This window comes from Artemia franciscana, chromosome 7 (genome assembly GCF_032884065.1).
Source record: "Artemia franciscana chromosome 7, ASM3288406v1, whole genome shotgun sequence".
In the NCBI taxonomy this organism is placed as follows: Eukaryota; Metazoa; Arthropoda; class Branchiopoda; order Anostraca; family Artemiidae; genus Artemia; species Artemia franciscana.
Genome location: NC_088869.1, coordinates 28,034,022 through 28,053,852, shown reverse-complemented (window position 1 = coordinate 28,053,852; position 19,831 = coordinate 28,034,022). Strand labels below are relative to the sequence as shown.

General features: G+C 34.5%; 2 protein-coding genes across 5 annotated transcripts in view; one reads left to right on the top strand and one right to left on the bottom strand.

Moving 5' to 3' along the window:
* The window catches only part of LOC136029101 (ectonucleoside triphosphate diphosphohydrolase 6-like), an 80,496-nt gene extending 72,118 nt beyond the window's left edge, over positions 1–8,378 (bottom strand). Inside the window, exon 1 of one of the 3 annotated variants that reach the window (XM_065707167.1) lies at positions 8,297–8,378. The gene's annotated coding sequence lies outside the window, so the exon portion shown is untranslated. The remainder of the gene's footprint in view (positions 1–8,296) is intronic. The other 2 variants (XM_065707165.1, XM_065707168.1) reach the window with 2 other exon arrangements.
* Positions 8,379–9,974: 1,596 nt separating this feature from the next.
* Positions 9,975–19,831, top strand: part of LOC136029100 (uncharacterized) — a 32,518-nt gene continuing 22,661 nt past the window's right edge. Inside the window, exon 1 of one of the 2 annotated variants that reach the window (XM_065707164.1) lies at positions 9,975–10,110. The gene's annotated coding sequence lies outside the window, so the exon portion shown is untranslated. The remainder of the gene's footprint in view (positions 10,111–19,831) is intronic. The other variant, XM_065707162.1, reaches the window with a different exon arrangement.

Here is a 19,831-nt window from a genome sequence, read left to right as displayed (position 1 = left end):
GGATTGCTTTCTAATTTTACTATATTAACCAATGAACTATCTAAGATTGGACTGTCAGTTAATGCGTCTAAATGCGAGTTTATTTGTTTTAATAGCCCTTATGCGGTCGCTCCATTCGTTACTGGGACTGCAGTTCTACCATGTTCTTCTTTAGTTAGTTGGCTTGGTCTGTGTTTTGGCCCAACACTTTCCACTACCTGTTCATCCCTAGTGAATCAAGCCGTGAAAAACCTACACGTCGCTTACGGAAAAATATCCCCAAACAAAAGCCGTTACAACCGCAACGGTTTGTGCATGATTTATAACGCTTATTGCGCCCCTGTGCTTTTGTTTTTATCAGGCATGGCTCATCTGTTTCATAAGAAAGATCGACATACTCTACGTACGGCTTATTTCAGATATTGCAAATTCCTCATCCAGCTTCCTAGATGGCACCGAAACAAAAAAATAATTGATCGATTTGGTTTAGTAGATGTGCCTTCTCGGATTCGGTCTTCCAGTGATGATTTATGTAAAAAGACTGTCAACTTTATTCACGTTTATGACCCTCTGCAGCCTTTTTTCCATATTGATACTGGTTGATTAGTCCATATTGTCTTTTGTTAGTTTGAATTTTGTTTTTCTTCGCTGTTTATCGTATTTGTTTTTGTTTATTTATTTATATTTATTTATAATACTCTGTACTTTGTGTTTTTTACACTTTACGGGTAATAAAGTTCATTCATTCATTCATTCATATGTCAGGCAGAAAACAGAAAAACTAGACCTCTGGTTTTTGTGTCTCAGCAAGTTTTGCAGCAAGCGAATTTGACAGGTCACAGTTCTGGAGCAACACAGGCGAGGTGAGACTCGAACCATGTGATAGTTAAACAAAAATCCTAACTTCTGATCCCTACAAAATCTATTTTACGTTCTTCTTATGGATATAGATAAAAGAGTGCAGCCAATCCCTCATATAGGTTGGATCAAGCATGAATGTCCAAGACCAAAACTATAGCTATTAGCCAGATTTTGTTTGATGAGTTCCGCTAAGCCAACTACAAATTAAGTGAATGGAGTACCAAAGGACCAAGCTTTGCTTAGTGAAGTAAATTATAGACATTAAAACGATGTTCAGCATATCCCTCCTGCAGACTTCCCCCACAGAAGTATGTACCCCCATACCCTAATTCACAGAAGAAAAAAACTATTTTATATAACTTTTCTAGATTTAGTTTTTTAAGCAAAAATACAGAGATACAAAATTAATATTCACTCCATGTCAAACTTCATTTTGACAGTTTTTCTGGCCCAGCAGAAATCCTTCAAACCATTTAAGAAAAAGATATTAAAGGCAGTGGGGTGGGGAAAACGAATTTTCCTGAAGTCATTACCAATCTAGGTTGTTTTTTCAGGCCAGAAAATGCTAGTGTGCTAATCTTTGGAAAAAAAAATTATCAAGCCAATTTCAATAAAAATACATACATACATACATACATACACAATTATCATTCATTTAAAAATAGAAGATTTTGATAATTTAACCCTGTCCCTTCCTGCAGAGGTTGAATCAGATGAATTATATAAAACGCAGAAGAACTAAGTTTTTAATTCCCATCAAGTTAAGTCTTATGTGGTATGCCCCCCCCCCTTTGTATCTACAATCATATCTGTCTGATTTAAGCTTCAGCAGCAATCTCTTCTTTCACTTGAAAAGACTTGTTTCTTTCTGGCCTATCATGTTCAGGGTCAAGCTAATATGAAGGGTGCTGTCTACCTGCTCCCATATCCCCCCACACTAGCTTTTACATGACAATACTCTAATAATGACGATTGTCCTGAAAACATTATGTACCTTAACAAATTCGTTGAAGCAAAAAGGTTCAAAGAATTTAGCTTTGAACCCTCTGACATCCCACCCCCTCCCAGAGAAATATTTTTGACTCATCTCTGCTGATCTCTCTACCATGGTCAGACTTAGCTGGTGGCTCCACCCCCAAGGACTTGACAAGCAACAATTACCTAAGGAAATCTGGCGCCACCTTCTGGATAAGTGGTGCATAAAAAAAAAATTGGCCAATATCTGATATTTTTTTCCAATATCCGATAATGATACTGAACCCCAGATTGGTCTGAAAATATTGGCTAGCCAATATATCAGTTGAGCCTTAGTTCAAACCAACTTTAAGTCATATAATAAATGTGAAACTTAAACCACAAGAAATAACTCTGAATGAATAAGTAAAATCTGAAGTGAATGGAAATCAAAGCAAATAGTCAAATTAAAATTAACAAAAAGCATCATTGATAAAAATTGGGCTCTCACTCACCTCAAACCCCCCCCCCCCCAAAAAAAAAATTTAAGGGTGGCAGCTATACCCCTATTTGTGATAATTTTGCTTACTTTCAGCTTGACTTGATTATTCACTTTAATTCGTGGTTGTTTTAAGTTGAATTTATTCCATCACAATAATTTGCATTTGGTTTAAGTTTGAATCAACTTCATTTCTGTTTGTTTTATGGTTTTAATACTGCTTTTTACTTTTCTTTTGAAAACCATTTTCGAAAAGGTTTTTTTCAACATAACAGGTCAATTGAAAGAACATTTATTAGGTTGTTTATTTCTCTTAACTTTTTTATATAAGAACTGTAATACCGGATTGTAATTGCAGTTGTCTGGGGTGACCTGTTTTAAGCATCACATTATACTAACTGACAATTCTAGTACAAACAAGATGCTATATGTCTATTTTTCTGCAGTGGTGCTGGAGGAGCCATAAAACTACTTTATTCTCTAATTGTTCTAATTGGAAATCCTTACATGATTTCAGTTAAAATAATGTGCGATATCCTGCTTCCTACCTTAGTGTTTGATTAGAAATATCATGCATTATGGTACTATAGATCTATAGGGTTTTGAGAAGCTGGTAGCTATGCTTTGGGAAATTTGGAGTTCATACCCACATTCCAAAAATTCAGCTTTTTATGGAATGGCTTATTTAAAGTATGTAGCTTTTTAATCCCTCTATCCTTAAGGATAAAGATGCAAAAGATTTTTTAATGTGTTTCCTAGTAGGCTATGTCTGCTGGAAGGAGGGGGGACAGTGGCGTATTTAGAACCATGATTTGGAGGGGGCACCCGTCAGAACTCCAGAAACTTACCAGCAAATAAATATATTACTATTATAGTCCTTTTTTTAGCTTATTTATTATTATCTTAGTAACAAAAAAATCACTGTAAACTCTTATATTTTATTCCATCTTCATTTCCTCCCAAAGTTGCTTAAAACATCATCAATGTTTTAATATTGTAACACTAATGTATATTTTAATGTTGTAATATTAAGTTCTTCATGTAGCTACTCAATGTATGGAGTAAAGAAAAAGTCAATATAAAAAAAAGAGAAGCGTCTGAAGAGGGGAATGACCAATGATGGCATCTTGGTATTGATGTGGGTGTCCATACAATTCCAGCTGTCTGGACTGCTATTCCACAAATAGAAAGGAAATCCATTTCTGATGCTCTTTTAAAGCAGACTTGCATAGATTGATATGTTTAAAGCAGGCAAGTAGATCTAAATTTACTTTCTGCAGAGAAATGGAAGTTAAAAGCAGAATTGCACTTGCTTTTGCAACAAAATCACAGAGAAAACAAAGCTAAGCTCTGTTTTGCTGCTACTAAGAATTTGGCTATTGCCATTGTGCCTGAATTAGATTGGTAGTCAACAAAGCTCTCCAGTACTCCAACACCACCAGGAAAAGGCTTCAGAAAATTGATAAGACTATCAGGCCTTTCAAACCACTGTTTGTCACAAAAAACAAAGGAGCTTTTGTTTTTTGCAGCAGACTGGATGGCAGAGCAGAAGCTAATGACTGAGTCCATTTGGGGGAAGAAGAAAAAAGAACAACTTCTTGCAAATATCTATACAACATTTGAATTGAGACCAGTCTGGAGGCCTTCACTAGGGCAAGGTTCAAACAATGCAAAGCTCAGTGCATGTAAATGGCAAGTGGATGCTGCTTCTGTATTTCTGCTTGAGCACCCTTGTAAAAACAATACACAGTACTGCCTCCATCAAAGCCAATTCAAACTAAACTGATCAGGTCTAATCCAAACTCTAAGCAGAGTCTAATTTGTCTGCTGAACAACACCTACACAAGTCAAGTAATTTGGACAAACACAAAGAACTTTCTTCTATTTGACAATTGTTATACAAGTGAATGACAAGTACAAGTTGTTGTTTTGAACTGACATCATTTATCTCAACAGCGGATATTGAAAATCACTTTACATTTTTTATTCTATTCAAAACTGTATCCCAAATTATAATATTTACACTATTCATGATATCATTCTGCACTAGAAGAGGCATAAATTTTAGTGGATGATTTGAAATGCTTCCACAATTTTGTGTTTCTGTAATCCAACATAAATTGCAACAACCCTCTGAAAACCCCTTTGTTTTCACTTTCTGCAAGGGTTGATCAATTTTTTCATTGTGACCCAACAAAACTAGATCACAAAAACCCCAAAATTACAATAGCATGGAGAATCAGCCTGAACATTTCATGAGTTTTAATCCTTTCCTTATGATCTTGCAAATTCAATTGCTGGAATGCTATTTTCTTCTTGTATTTTGATAAACATCATAGATTTTTGTGCTGCAGCAATATGATACTGTATTTCATCATTATATTTGAAGTCAGCAAGAGCATCTTTCGTGTAAGTATATGGTTTCAAAACTAAGCATTCAAGCATCTTATATTAGCTGTGTCAGATTTGGCAAATAGGAAGCAGTGTTAACAGAATGCACCTTTTTTGGAGGGCTGAACACCAACTATGAATAATTTTGGAGCAAACTACTTTTAAATTGATGATGTTTTGTCACTATACCTTCAGCATTCCACTTAACGACTTCAGGGAATTTAAAGCCCTTTCCTGGTTTCCAGTTCCTACACATTAAGTCCAACTTTCAAGTTTTAGAAATCTAGTCATGGTTTTCAAAGGACTCAAGACCAATGTCAAGTAAGGTGATTATGGGGGAAATAAGCAGGGTATCTTCTGGCTGTTGGTCTATTTCATAAAAGAGATTATTAATGCTTTGGCTAAGAAGTTATTCTAGTATCTTACACAAGCTAACTTGAAAGGTTAGTTTAATTCACAAATCTTGAACTAATGCATTTAAACCTTTCTCAGAAATTAAGACAAAAAATAGAAGAATTTTTTACTCAATAACCAATTGATGTTTTGTTTGGCTCTGTTAATTCACATTAGTTGCATTTTTTTGAATAAAAATGTCAAAATATTCCTTGTAAGTCATCTCCTCATTCTGCTAATTTGACTGTTTCTTAAAACAGGGTTCAGACACTCTTTTCCTCAGGCCAAAAAAAATGACCTAATTCATATTCTTGTTTTTTATTTAAATTTAAATGTATTTCATATCCTTAATCTTTAATTCCCAAAACAGGTTTTCAGTCCTTGCAACCTTCACAACTGCATAATTATTAGCCATGTTTCACATTTTAACTGATTCTTATGCTAATTCCAGGAGGATATAGAAGAACTGGCATCAGAGTCACTATTCTCCTTTCTTTGCAGGTTCTAGGAGAAAGGGCTTGGTCCTAAAATGCAAGTAGTGTTCAGCAATCCATTTTAAGGATTTTGAAACTTCTCTAAGGTGTTAAAGAAAGTCATTGTATTAGTAAGCTTATGATTTATAACTAAACTATTAAATTAGGATTTGAAAAGAAATAAGAAATTTAAACCATTGTTGAAAACTGATCTAGACAAATAGTATCAATTTAATGCTGTTATAAGGCTAATATGTTTCTTTCTTAACATTCAAACTTTCTTTAGCATTCAAAACATGAAAAAAGGAAAATGGTGCATAGCCCAAAGCTAAAATAAAAAGACTATTCATTTATAATCCTTTTGAGTGGTATGATTATGCAAGGAATATTAATTTGATCATATCCTAACATTTTACTGTTAAAACTAGGCTAAGGAAAACAATAATAACCATTCCTTTTGAAGTACATTTGGTAAAATTCCAGACAAGCTACTTTTTGCTATCTTAGAAAGTGGATAGGTTAGGAAAATGATACTTTCAGAAATTAATCTTGGGTCATAAAAATGCTCTGGGAAGGTATTGCAAAGCTACTATGCTTTGCAATAACTTTTAAGTCTTAGAAATGTGCCTACTTGACAGGTCTAAACCTATTGGAATTCTGACAAAACCATATTTTACTTCAATTTTCAATCTCTTTCCTCTGGCTTTAGCTTTTGAAAATGCCATTCCTGTTATTTGAGTGGAATTTTAAGCTATATCAATGTTGTTGTTTTTTTTTATTTAAAAAATGTATTTGTAGATCTTTGAAACCTCATAAAAATAATTGAGCAAAGTTTTAAAGCTGAAAACACTTTCCTCTTACTTCATTTAAGCAAAAGATCTATTTTTGATGGTTTCACTTTTATAACAGAGATTTTCAAAGGTCATTAGAGGTCAGTCCACTTGAGAGGGAAACAGAGTAGAGGTAAGTTGGCTACTTCAAAATAGCCTACATTCCCAGGATATACTTTAGTCTTAGCATACTTTAGTCCCAAAAAGTTTCATTTTCCTAACCTATCTCCCTTTCCCCTTTCCAAAATAGCCAAGAGTAGCTTGTCTAAAAATCTGGTAAAATTCTAGTTAATTGACTTCTTGCTACCTCAGAAAGTGTTTAGGTTAGGAAAATGAAACTTTCAGGGATGAATCTACAGACTAAAGTATGTCCTGGGAAGGTATTTTGAAGCAACTACCTCTATTCCTTCTCTCTCTAGAGACCCTGACCTTTGATGACCTTTAAAAATATGTGTGTTATAAAAGTGAAACCTTGCAAAGTAGATCTTCTGCTTAATTGAAGTACAACAAAATTGTTTTCAGCTTCATAACTTTGCTCAATTCCATTTTATAAGGTTTTAAAGATATGCAAATACATTTCCTAAATTTTGAAAAAAAACATTGATATAGCTGAAAATTTGGTAAAATTCTAGTTAATTGACTTCTTGCTATCTCAGAAAGGGTTCAGGTTAGCAAAATGAAACTTTCAGGGATGGGTCTACAGGCTAAAGTATGTCCCGGGAAGGTATTTTGAAGTACCTACCTCCACTCCTTCAACCTCTAGAGGGCCCTGAAATTTGCCTACATGACAGGTCTATACCTATTGAAATTTTGACAAAACAATGTTTTACCTGAATTTTCAGTTACTAGCTGCTTTTTCTCTGCCTTTAGTTCTGAAAATGCAATTCTTGTTATTTGAGTAGAATTTTGAGCTATATCAAAGTTTTTTTCCAAAATTTAGGAAATGTATTTGCATATCTTTAAAACCTTATAAAATAGAATTGAGCAAAGTTATGAAGCTGAAAACAATTTTGTTGTACTTTAATTAAGCAGAAGATCTATTTTGTAGGGTTTCACTTTTATAACACACATAGCCTATTTTTAAAGGTCATCAAAGGTCAGGGCCCTCTAGAGGGAGAAGGAGTGGAAGTAGTTGCTTCAAAATACCTTCCCGGGGCATTACTTAGTCTGTAGATTCATCCCTGAAAGTTTCATTTTGCTAACCTAGACCCTTTCTGAGATAGCAAGAAGTCAATTAACTAGAATTTTACCAAAAATTCTACTCAAATAACAGGAATTGCATTTTCAGAACTAAAGGGAGAGAAAAAACAACTAGTAACTAAAAATTAAGGAGAATGTTGTTTTGTCAAAATTTCAATAGGTCATGTACCTGTCATGTAGGCACATTTCATGGCCCTCTAGAGGGAGAAGGAGTGGAGGTGGGTACTTTAAAATACCTTCCTAGGACATAGTTTGTCCTATAGACCCATCCCTGAAAGTTTCATTTTCCTAGCCTAAACCCTTTCCAAGATAGCAAGAGGTCAATTAACTAAAATTTTACCAAAAATCTACCATAAATTCTAAGCTTTTGGGTACTATGTGCTTTTTTCAGCCTTTAAAGGCTCAAAATGTAATTTCCTCCCAAAACTTTTATTGAATTATCTTATAAGCATAAAAAAGGAAATCAAGTGATGTATTTATTTTTATTCTAGCTAATTTATACTGCCAGCTACAAATCTACTCTTAACAGTTGGCTCACAATGCTAATCTGAACTTTTATTTGTAACACAGTTCAGCCTAGGCTTACCAGCTTTTCAGTGGTCTAAGGAATTAATTTCAGCCGTTTTCTCATTCGAGGAGTAGTCTAATGTAATAAAATAAAATGAATTAGTAAGTCTAAATTGCAAGGACGTCATAGTTTTATGCCTGATATTTACCTAAATTATTACATGAAAAATTAGGCTATTCGCACGTCTAGAAAAGTCAAAAATATTTGCTAAAACTTGAAAGTGAAAACAGTTGCCGATACTTAACATGAAATACTGATGGCTACTTTGACGGCTCCGAAATCCAGCTAAATAGAAACCGTCTGTTTCACTCCGACTTTTCATTTAATATTCGTAAAACACAAGAACAAGATGCTATAGATGACCTATGGTGGTACCATATGGTTATTTCTCAAAATAAGCTACTTATCGTAGTAATATGAATCGATAAGTGCATCGTTAGTAGATGCCTGTACTAGTAAAGTCTGGAAACCTTATTGTATTCTTGCATCTTCATTAGTTTTGTAGAGTAAACAAATTCAAGCCCAGTTGTTTTTCGCGATGGCTACATCACATATGCTAGCGCTCTTTCCATTGTGGATCATTTGATCATTTGATCATAAAGTATAAATTACAGCCTGTTCTAAATTTTACCTATTTTAGAAATTTCTCCTGCGCATGCCTCCTTGTACTTGAATATTTTTTTGGTGTATGCCTCCTTGTAAGCGAAATCAAATAATTAGTAATCAGTGTAACAAGCCAAAGCCGTTCTTTGATTTAGTGGTGCCCAGTGAACAATTAATTACAGCACCCTCTTTTTGACTCAAAAATCAGCAAACAAGTCAAATAAAAGTGAAAATTTTGATTTTTCAGTTTCCCCCTAGAAAGGGCTCTGCGACATTCCCGTCACATCCCCTTTATTCAGTTTTTTTAAGACCCTTTGCTTCAACCTAAGGTTATTTTCAACGCACAAGTTTCCATGTCAAAGGGAATTGAAGTTGTAAATCTCAAACCCGTCAAAGCAAAACCTATCTTTGGCCTTTATTTTCTCTTTTGAGTAACGCCCCTTGCCACAAAAATTTGAAGTCCTCTTTGTTCAGGAAACAATCTCCGAAAGTTTGAAGCTGGTCAGAAAATGTGTTTTTTTTTTACTTCTGAAAACTCGTGCCCGCTGATTTAAAAATAATTTTTCACATTAGGAACCTCGGTGTCAAGAAGCACACCGTTTTTGTTTTCAAACCGTTTGAGAAAAATACATTGAATATGTTTAAGCCCTATTCTCATAAAAATCAGATATTTTTTTTATTTTTCTTGTGCGATGATTCAAAGACTTACCGATATAATTTCCTAGCCGATTAGAAAACACTTTTTGACCCCTTCGAAGTCACAGTTTTGGGAGTCCCGTACTTCATGCCTAAGCTTTCATTCTTTGCACTAGGGTTCTCTTGACCCAAAAGCTTCCAGATGTAAGTTTCAAGCCGTTTGAATTACGAACCTCTGTCCTTTTTTGGGTGGCAATATTTGTAAGAGAAGCAAAAATTTTCTATTTCTTAACATTTTGGGCTTCTTGACCCAAAATCCTATGAATACAAATTTTGAGCTAAATGAAAAAAAAATATATTGGCCCTTTTTTGGGTCAATTTAAGGGGAACTAGTGTTCAAAACCTTATTGGGGTGAAACTAATCATTTTTTTGTTTTATATTCTTGTTTTTTTTTCGTCCAATTGTAGGGGACGTAGTACTCCAAATTTTGTAATTTTATTTTTGTTTTATTTTCTTGTATTAGGGTGCAAAATGCTTACAGTCTAGTGACTATTTCGGAACCTTGCAAATTCGTAGACATTGCTACATGCTAGCGCAAGAAATACAAAATATCAGCGTCGTGAAGGAATGAATCAGAAAGATATTACTAAAAAGGGATTTTAGTTGCATCCAGATTTGAGTCAAGGACTGATTTAAAGAATTAAAATTCAGTTTTTGTATAGGTAAACTTTCACCACTACTTTTTAACTTATCTAACATATTATGGAACTTGATCTTTAATAACAAAGCAGATCCCTGTGAGAAAATAACATGAGACCTTATTGCTAGGAATAACATTGGTAGGACTGATAGCATTAACACTGTGAAGAATAGCAGAAATTCAAGGGAACTAGTTGGCCATTAATTATGTGCTTAGGCAGTGCACCTTCTATGTTGGCTTTTCCCAACATTGTTGGATTTTGGCCCTCTTATTAGAAAAAAATTTGGTAAAATTCTAGTTAATTGACTTCTTGCTATCTCAGAAAGGGTTTAGTTTAGGAAAATGAAACTTTAAGGGATGAGTCTACAGACTAAAGTATGTCCTGGGAAGGTATTTTGAAGCAACTACCTCCACTCCTTCTCCCTTTAGAGGGCCCTGACCTTTGATGACCTTTGATTGCAAAATAGATCTTCTGCTTAATTAAAGTACAACAAAATTGTTTTCAGCTTCATAACTTTGCCCAATTCCATTTTATAAGGTTTTAAAGATATACTATTACTACTACTAATAACTCACTGCAGCACCAATCTGCCTGAGGCCAACACAGCTATGCACGCTCCTCCCCAAACCTAATCTATTTAAAGCCTCCCTCTTTACACCCTCCCAGGAAGTTCCCATTTCATTTAAATCTTTATTTATGACATCTTCCCAACACAGACAAGGACAACCTGCTTTCTGTGTAGCCCCAGACAGTTGGCCAAAAAGGACAATCTTCAGTAATCTGTCATCCTTCATCCATAGAACATGGCCTAGCCATCTCAACCTTTCTTTCATTATAGCCCTAGAAAGTGGGATTAAACCATATTTTTTGTACAGCCTACTGTTTAAAACATGGTCAGTCAGCCAGGTACCCCAAACAATCCATAGGCAATTTCTCTGAAAAACATCTAGTAAATTTTCATCTGCTTTTTGGAGCGCCCATGCTTCAGAACCATATTTGACCACTGTCATGTAAATATATTTCCTAAATTTTGAAAAAAAAGCCATTGATATGGCTCAAAATTCTACTCAAATAACAGGAATTGCATTTTCAGAACTAAAGGCAGAGAAAAAGAAACTAGTAACTGAAAATTAAGGTAAAATGTTGTTTTTTCAAAATTTCAATAGGTATAGACCTGTCATGTAGGCAAATTTCAGGCCCTCTAGAGGGAGAAGGAGTAGAGGTGGGTACTTTAAAATAACTTCCTGGGACATACTTTAGCATGTAGACCCATCCCTGAAAGTTTCATTTTCCTAACCTAAACCTTTTCCAAGACAGTGATAAGTCAATTAATTAGAATTTTCCCAAAAATTTAATTGTGTTATATTATAGAATTTCGTTTTATTTTCAGTGAAAAACCAGATATTTGATGGATTTTTAATTGTTTTAGATTTCCATTTTTATATTAGAGAAGGAAAAAAGGGACACCACCCTTTGACAAATGGAAAAATAGTATGTAAGCTTATATAAAGGTACTATCCAATCTCCTTATAAATACAAATATTTTTGCCATCTAGTTTGATAATTTGGTCAATCTCTATAACAATCATCAAATTTGTCAACTAGTTCACAAGAAAATTTGCCCCAGAAAACTATTCCTTTTCCAACTAGTTGACAAGTAGTTTCTCCCCAGCAACACTTTCTTTCCAACTAGCTAGAAACAAACATGTGGCAATGTTTGTAGAAAAGTTGTTGTTAGCCAACTAGCTGATAAAAAACTTTGCCCCAGAAAACATTTCCTTTTCCAACTAGCTGGAAAAAGTGGTTGCCCAAATAATCTTTTGTTAACCATCTAGTTGGCAAGTAACTTTTCCCCAGAAAAAATTTCATTAACCAACTAGCTGATGACAGTACTACTTGATTTTTTGCTGCTTTTAAGTTTGAAATATAAAGTTTTGAGAGAAAGGCTGTCTTGGTTACCTGAACAATTGTTTAGGGTCATGAAACTGTTGTTAATAGATACATTTTGACTTTTGGAACATCTCTTCTCTCTTGCAAAACTACTGCAAACTCACTGTTATGGAGTTATTACATATTGCACATTAGGGGGGGGGGTAAAGCATAGCATATATTAAATACAGCAATGGTTAGTTTACATATTTAATATATGCTATGCTTTACCCCCACCCCCTTAATGTGCAAATATATAGCCCAAATTTGTTTCTAAACTATTACAGATTCACAATTTCAGATATCCAATCAATGAAAATGGAAATGATTGCCATTCTATATGTGTAAATACAAGAATATTTGGGCTGGAATAACTCCACAATGGTGAGTTTGTGGTAGTTTTGCAAGAGAGAAAAGATATTCCAAAAGTCAAAATGCATCTATTAACAATAGTTTCATGACCCTAAACAATTGTTCAGGTAATAGGAACATTGACCACTATCCTTAGCCACTTCTATTAGAAGTTCTTTCTATTGGAAATTTTGTGCAACTTTATTTGCATGGTATAAAAACGCTTTGTTTACATAAATACAAACCAAAAATCGATTGTTATTGAATCACCTGCATTTTCTAGGCTTCTTCTGAGAAGCTTCACTCAAATGCTGCAACTTGGAGGAATCCTTCTTAGGGTTTTTGACATCACTACCCCTGCAATAATTCCACATGAAATTTTAGTCCAAATTGATCATGCTAGGCAAAGTTAATGCTGTATCCTGAACTTTTGGATACACACTGCTTCTGGGCTGTGCAGTATTTAGCCAGTTCTTGTCTTCTTCAGGCAAAACGAAAACTAGCTTAACTTGTTACAATTATTAGCCCCAAAAGTACTATTTATTGATTGTAGGATAATTGATCACAGAATTACAGTCAAAAACAAAACAGTCAATAAACAAGAAAAAGCAAAGAAAAAGAGTTTCACAGCTTGATCAGACCATTTTCAATCATTTTGAAAATAACTGATATTAAAAAAAAGCAATGATGAAAACAATGATAGAAGTGTCTTTTTATGTTTCCTTTGCTTCAAGGTTTTTGTTTCCTTAGCCATGGTTGAGAACCATTGGAACATATGTCCAGATTTAGCTAAAGTAAGTGCTAATGATCCATCATAAACAAGCAGTTCATGAAAAGCAAACATTTCCTTTCGTAAAAATGGCAGTTCATTGCAGTCATGTACAAATAGGATGCACCATAAGCATATGCGTCTTCTAGACAAGCCTTAGCGGCTTCCTTTGCAAAATGACAGTAAGAGCACTTACATGCCAGCTAGTCTTGGAATTAAGTGAAGTCTTGCTGACACTAAAGAAACAATTGGTCTTCCAAACAACTAGGATAAAAATAGGAGCACAGACTGCAAGTAGGAAGAGAGAGAGAAAAAAAAGATAAAAACTTCAAGCTAGAAATAATCAAATTAATTGGAATAAAAAAAAGTTACCACACTCAAAACAAATACTGATATTACAATAGCAGTGAACAAAATAAAGCTTTGACAGAAAAGTTTGAATTGGCAAATTTGGTCTGTTGACTTAAAGCTATGTTTCCACTGAGTCTGGCAAAAAGTTTGTACTGAATCCATTGTAGTGTATTTTGCATCTGTGTTTCCATAGATGCAAAATACACATGCAAATTTTGGGACAAACTTGAAAATTCTGTGTAAGGAATGGCTATACTTAGGATTCAGCTTATAATCAGTAGAACTTTAGTTGTGAAGGAAGGAAAACTTCGAATTGTGGTGAATAGCAAGCATCTTAATACTGTTTGACTGTTAAACTCTGACAATTTTGTGCCCAAATATCCAGACTGCCTTGAAGTATTTCAACACAATCTAAGTGCAAAATTGCCAGACCAAATACACTATTTTTTTGGATGTAAATGACAAATTTGCGTTTGGTTGTGAAATTTGAACTCTGTAGCTTAAGAAATACTAAATGTCTACTTTCAGCTATAGCTGACCATGGCTGAGCTCTTAGCTACACACCAGAATTTGCACAGAACAATTCCTCTAAGAGATACACTCGAGTAGACAAATGTAGAAAATGCAGAACAGACAACCAACAATGTTACCTATCCTCAAGAAAACAATAAGTATGTGTACTAGGGTCTCAGCCCAAAAAAATAAAAAATCTCAAAAAAGTCTGCAAATATTTGTCTACTTGCTTTTCCAACAGTTTCTCTCCTCTAAAGTCTCTGCAAAATAACAATTACTGCTCGTCAACTTCAGTCTGAACTGAGCTAATCCTTCAGCATCTCTTTTTCATAAAAAAGTTTCCCACCCTCCTCCCCTCTAAGGAGGTGATTCAAGGGGATTCACTAGGCATAGACTGCAAAAGAGCTAGAAAGTCATGTATAAAATAAGTATATTCATTTGGTAGTCTTTATTGAAGCTTTGAAAGTACTTGTTTTCATGCAATATTAAATGGGAGTTTTATTCAATGCTATTTAAAAATTATGTTAAAAAGACAACAACAACAACAAAACATTAATACCACCATATATTGATATTTTATATTATGTCACTGCCTATCAAAAAGCAGAAAAAAAATGTTTTCAAAAAGCCATTGAAAACCTGTTGAAACAGAAAAAAGGCAATTCGTCAGCGTTTCTGTTTTGCTGGAGGAGGAGGTTCAAACAACAGAGGTAATAAATCAACATCAGGATTTTTGGGACCACCCACACATTTTTCATACAATGGAGTATCATGATACATAGCCTGATAGCTGTCTTCTATCTGCTTGACCACTTTAGCCATTAGCTTACTGTAGTGCCCTTGACACCTACCATGTTCACTATGATAAATCTTCCCACAAACTCTTCATCCCCATTGATGTTAGCAGTAAAACCAACGTCTTGGTAAGAAACTTCATCCCTCCAATCAGACAGAGTTGACAATTTGCCTGGTTTCTTGCAGTGTTTGATGGGATACTTTAAACCAACGCCATGTCTTGCAGCAATATATTTCACAGTGCATGTTTGGTCAATCCCATAATATCATTTAAGAGCTGCAGCAATGGTCTTGCAGCCCAGCTTAGGAATCCTGTTATGGGACTTGACGGCATTGGTAGTTGCAGGCAGGATGTCCCATTTTCTATGAGTGAATTTGGAAAGCGACTTGCAAATCATCTTCAAGTTATTTGCCCTAGACCAAAATGAAACCCAGCTAACATCCTGACTCCATCTGGCATAGTGCTGTTGAGCAGCAACCAAGATGAGACCAGGAAAAGTCTTCAAAATCTGGCTTTGTTTCTAGCTAGTTGGAAAGAAAGTGTTGCTGGGGTGGAACTACTTGTCAACTAGTTGGAAAAGGAATAGTTTTCTGGGGCAAAGTTTTTCATCAGCTAGTTGCTTATAAAAAAAGTTTTCTGGGGAAAAGTTACTTGCCAACTAGATGGTTAATAGAAGTGTTTCTGTGGCAATGTTTGTTTCTAGGTAGTTGGAAAGAAAGTTTTTCTGGGGAGAAACTACTTGTTGACTAGTTGGAAAAGGATTTTTCTTGTCAACTAGTTGAAAAATGTGATTATTGTAATGAAAGGGCAAAGTTTCTCATGAAAGGGCAAAGTTTCTCATCAGCTAGTTGGTTAATGAAAATTTGTCTGGGGAAAAATAACTCTCCAACCAGATGGTTAACAGAAGAGGGGCAATGTTGTTTGTAAACTAGATAGTTAACAGAATTGTTTCTGGGGCAATCACTTTTTCCAGTTAGTTGGAAAAAGGAAATGTTTTCTGGGGTAAATTTTCTTGTCAACTAGTTGACAAATTTGATTATTGCTATAGGGATTGACCAAATTATCCAACTAGAAGGCAAACATATTTGTATTTACAAGGAGATTGGATAGTACCTTTTTATATAAGCTTATATGTTATTTTTTTCCATTTGTCAAAGGGTGTACATCCTTTTTCCTTTATTTATTAAAGACAGAATATTATCAATAATTAGTATAAAGAGTGTTGTGTAAAGTCATACAAAGGACAATATTATGTTTCATGTAATTATGTTGAATAGAAAAAAGTCATACAAACAGCTTTTTTTCTCTTTTTCTATTGAATTCTAACATGAAAAAAGTGAATAAAAGACTTTTTTGTCTTTCTTAATTTAGAATTCTGACAATACAATGCCTATTATCTGACTTTTGTGCATCATCTACAGTTGATTACAGTAATAATGTCTATATTAATTATGATCCTCTTGTCTTTGTTAAACTATGAATCTAACTTATGAGATAGAGTAAATGATACTTATGTTGAGCTTATGGTTCATAAATTCCTACAATTAGCTTAATAATATATATGAAGAAAACCAAAAAAGGCATTTGTATGACTTTATACTGCATCAGTATATATTTGTTGATCAAGAAAAAAAAGTAAAAATATGGTTAGCTCATGGTAAAGCCTTGCCATAACTACTTTGAGTAGAAAAAACCTTCTCAGATCTCTTACATCTGAAGTAAACTTCTTTTTCAAACCGAGCTATATTTTTAGTAACTAATGTTGTAACGAAAAGTATTAGTATTCTTCTGTGGAGTAATTTAATATTTCATTTTCATAAATGAATTAATAATTTAATATTTTTGCAATACTGGTATGATTCAATCAGAATTTTTAGCATGTTCTAGGGAGAAATAACCATGCAAAGCCTTTACTTGAGTTGAGGATATTATTTGATAATAGCTGATATAACTTGCAAGCTTGGACAAACAAAACTCAGGATATGGCAGCTCTTTTTTTCTTTTTTTTTGATACATCATCTTGTAACCTTGGTAACTGATTTCTAAGTGACCATTCACATGAGGCTTAGTTGTAGTCATAGCTAGGACTTGGTAGAAACTTTTCAATCACACAGGTCTCAGATTCTCAGTCCCAGGCATAATAATAGTTCAATTTGGATCTACTCACCACCAACTAAGACTAGGTTTTAACCAATTACATGAAAGATTTGTGGCAAGAAATTTGACAGAAATCTATTAACAAGTGAAATGACATCATTTTTATACATTTGTGAAAAAGGGTTATGCCAGTTTTGCCTTACACTGAGAAAATCTAGTCTCACTGAGACTATCTGTCATGGTATTACTAAGCAAGCCTCCCAATTTGTATTTGTAAATGCAGCTAATAAAGGACTGGATGTTACTTTTGAGCAAGTGACCTACCATGCATCTTGCTTCATCAATGTATTCTTGTAGTTTTGCTCTGTCTTATCATACATACCCTTTTGTTCTCACCATGCCCAATAAGTTCTTCAAGAAAATCAACTCCTATACCATTCCATATCTGTATCACTTGTCTACCCTTTATTCCTGTTAAATTGTCTTGACACTAATCTTTGATATAATTGGTTGAAACCTCGGCTTAGTTGCTGGTGAGTTGATCAAATTGAACTATTATTAGGACTGAACTATTATTAGGACTTTGCCTAGGACTGAGACTCTGAGAACCATGTGAACAAGAAGTTTTTGCAAAATTGTCGTCTTAGTTGTAACTTTGACTATGACTGAGCCCTGTGTGAATGGCCACTAAGACCTCAGTTTTTCACTAATTTGAGGTCCAATGCTAGAGTTTGCCTTCAAGATCCTTTGCTGTAATACTATTCATGTGTTTTACTTATTAAGTATGATTGCAGAAAGAACTGGCATGTCAGACAGATCACCATCTTCTAAAACTGATATTTAAAATCTTTGTGGTAAAGCAAAGTGAAAGAAAAGGGTAGAAAAAAGAAGACCCTTCCAAAGACAGAACACATAGAAAAAAAAGAGCAAATTCAGGCACAGCTGGCTGTAAGTCCCTGGATTTAAAGAGTAGATTGCTAAGGACAAATATTCTGATGGAAAGGAATTCTGTTCTTATTGCAGTCAGTCCTTGTTCTATGATAGATCAAAATTCTGAAAACATGGAAAGAATGCAAAGCACAGTGAAAATATCAGGAAACTAGGAGCTTCAAGGAAGCTCACCACACAAATTGATCATCTCCTTAACACAGCAAAAACCTAGAATAAAGCCTAAAAGCCAACTTTGCTACTTTCATTGTCAAAAAATCTTCCTAAGTCTGCCCCACAAGGATGTTGTAGAAAATCAGGCTGGGCAAGTAGAATGTGACAAATGTGATCAGAGAGGTTTTAGGACTACGCTACTATGAAATTTGTGTGATCAATTGAGAATGATGCCTTTTCTCTCATTATTGATGAAATAACTGATGTGGCTCTAAAAAAAACCTGCAATTACAGTTTTGTTCTGCATTAAGGAGTTCAAAATACAAGTAGACCTCTCTTGGTATGGTTGAGTGTTGTGATGGGAAAGCAGAAACCGTTTCTACCTTATTTGTAATGATATTCAAGATAAAATATACCTACAGAGAAGTGGTTTGGATTCTGTGTGGACATGTGTAATACTATGTTTAAGTTTTATAACTTAGTTGTTTACAGAATCCAAGACAAATTTCCATCTGTGATAAGTGTCAAGTGTAGCAGTCATTCAATTCATTTAGTTGCTTCTTATACTTACAAACAATATCCAAAGCAATTGGAAGATCTTTTTGCATGGTACATAATCACTTTGGCATGGGTGCCGAATAATGCTCTGAGTTCAAATTGCACCAGAAGTGTATGAACACCCTAGTCCTGAATGTGCTTGCCCCATAATTAGCTACTTTTTAATTAGTATGCTTAGTAGCTACTTTCACAGTGTAGCTGCAGAAGATCCAACTCACCCAAAAGACAGGGCATCACTAACCCTAAAGAATCCACTGCTTTGGATTCAACTTGAGTTCCAGCTTTACATGCTGGAGCTGTTTACAGATTTTAATCTTCTTTTCAAAAGTGAAAAACCTTTGTTTCACAAAATAAAAGTAGAGGTGGAGATACTTCTGATAAAACTGACAATGAATTTCATGAAGACTAGTTACATTAGATCAACCCCACCATTGAATCTTGAACTTGACAAAACAAGTGAATACCTTCCAGCTGAAGATGTGTACTTGGGAATGGCAGCTCACAAGTCTCTTCAAACCTTGCAGTCAGACCTAAGTACAAAAGCAGATGAATGTGAAGTGAAAGTCATCTTTGAATGTACTCATAAGCTATATGTGGATGCAGTTAAGCAAATCAAGCAGCAATTCTTGTTTGCAGACAAGCTGTTTACATTGTGTGAAGTCCTTGGTCCTACAAAATCTTTGGACATAGGTGCACTTGGACTTCTGCAAAAGATTCTACTGAGATATAGTGCACCATTATGAGATGGAAGAAAGACAGAAGAACAGTGGAATTTACCACTTTTTGATCTTCCAAATAATAATAATAATTTATTTTTGACCCGCTACAAAAATCAAAGCGGAGTATCAATAAAAGAAACAAAACAAACACTACACAAAACAGAAAGAACAAGGAACTAAAGCAAACGAGTAAGGCCTCTGTGGGCGGGCAGATACTTATAAGTAGACTGGGGTATTTTGCCAGCAAGCTCTGTGAGCTTCGACCCTATATCCGGGAAACTATAAACAGATATAAGGCTCCTATTCTTATACCATGGAGGCAGATACAATAGAAAACGGGAAATAATAAGAACGAATTGAACTGATATCTTTTTTTATGAAAAATAGGGTAAAGACCAGAAAGAAACAAAACCGAATGATCTGTAAAAACCGAGTATAAATTAGCAAGAGACTTTCTGTTGTATCTACCTTGGTTAGCAACAATTTTAGAGTAACTTAATTATGTGACATATAAATGTGAGAGGTGTCAGTGATTTTTGGCATCTACTATAAAGACAT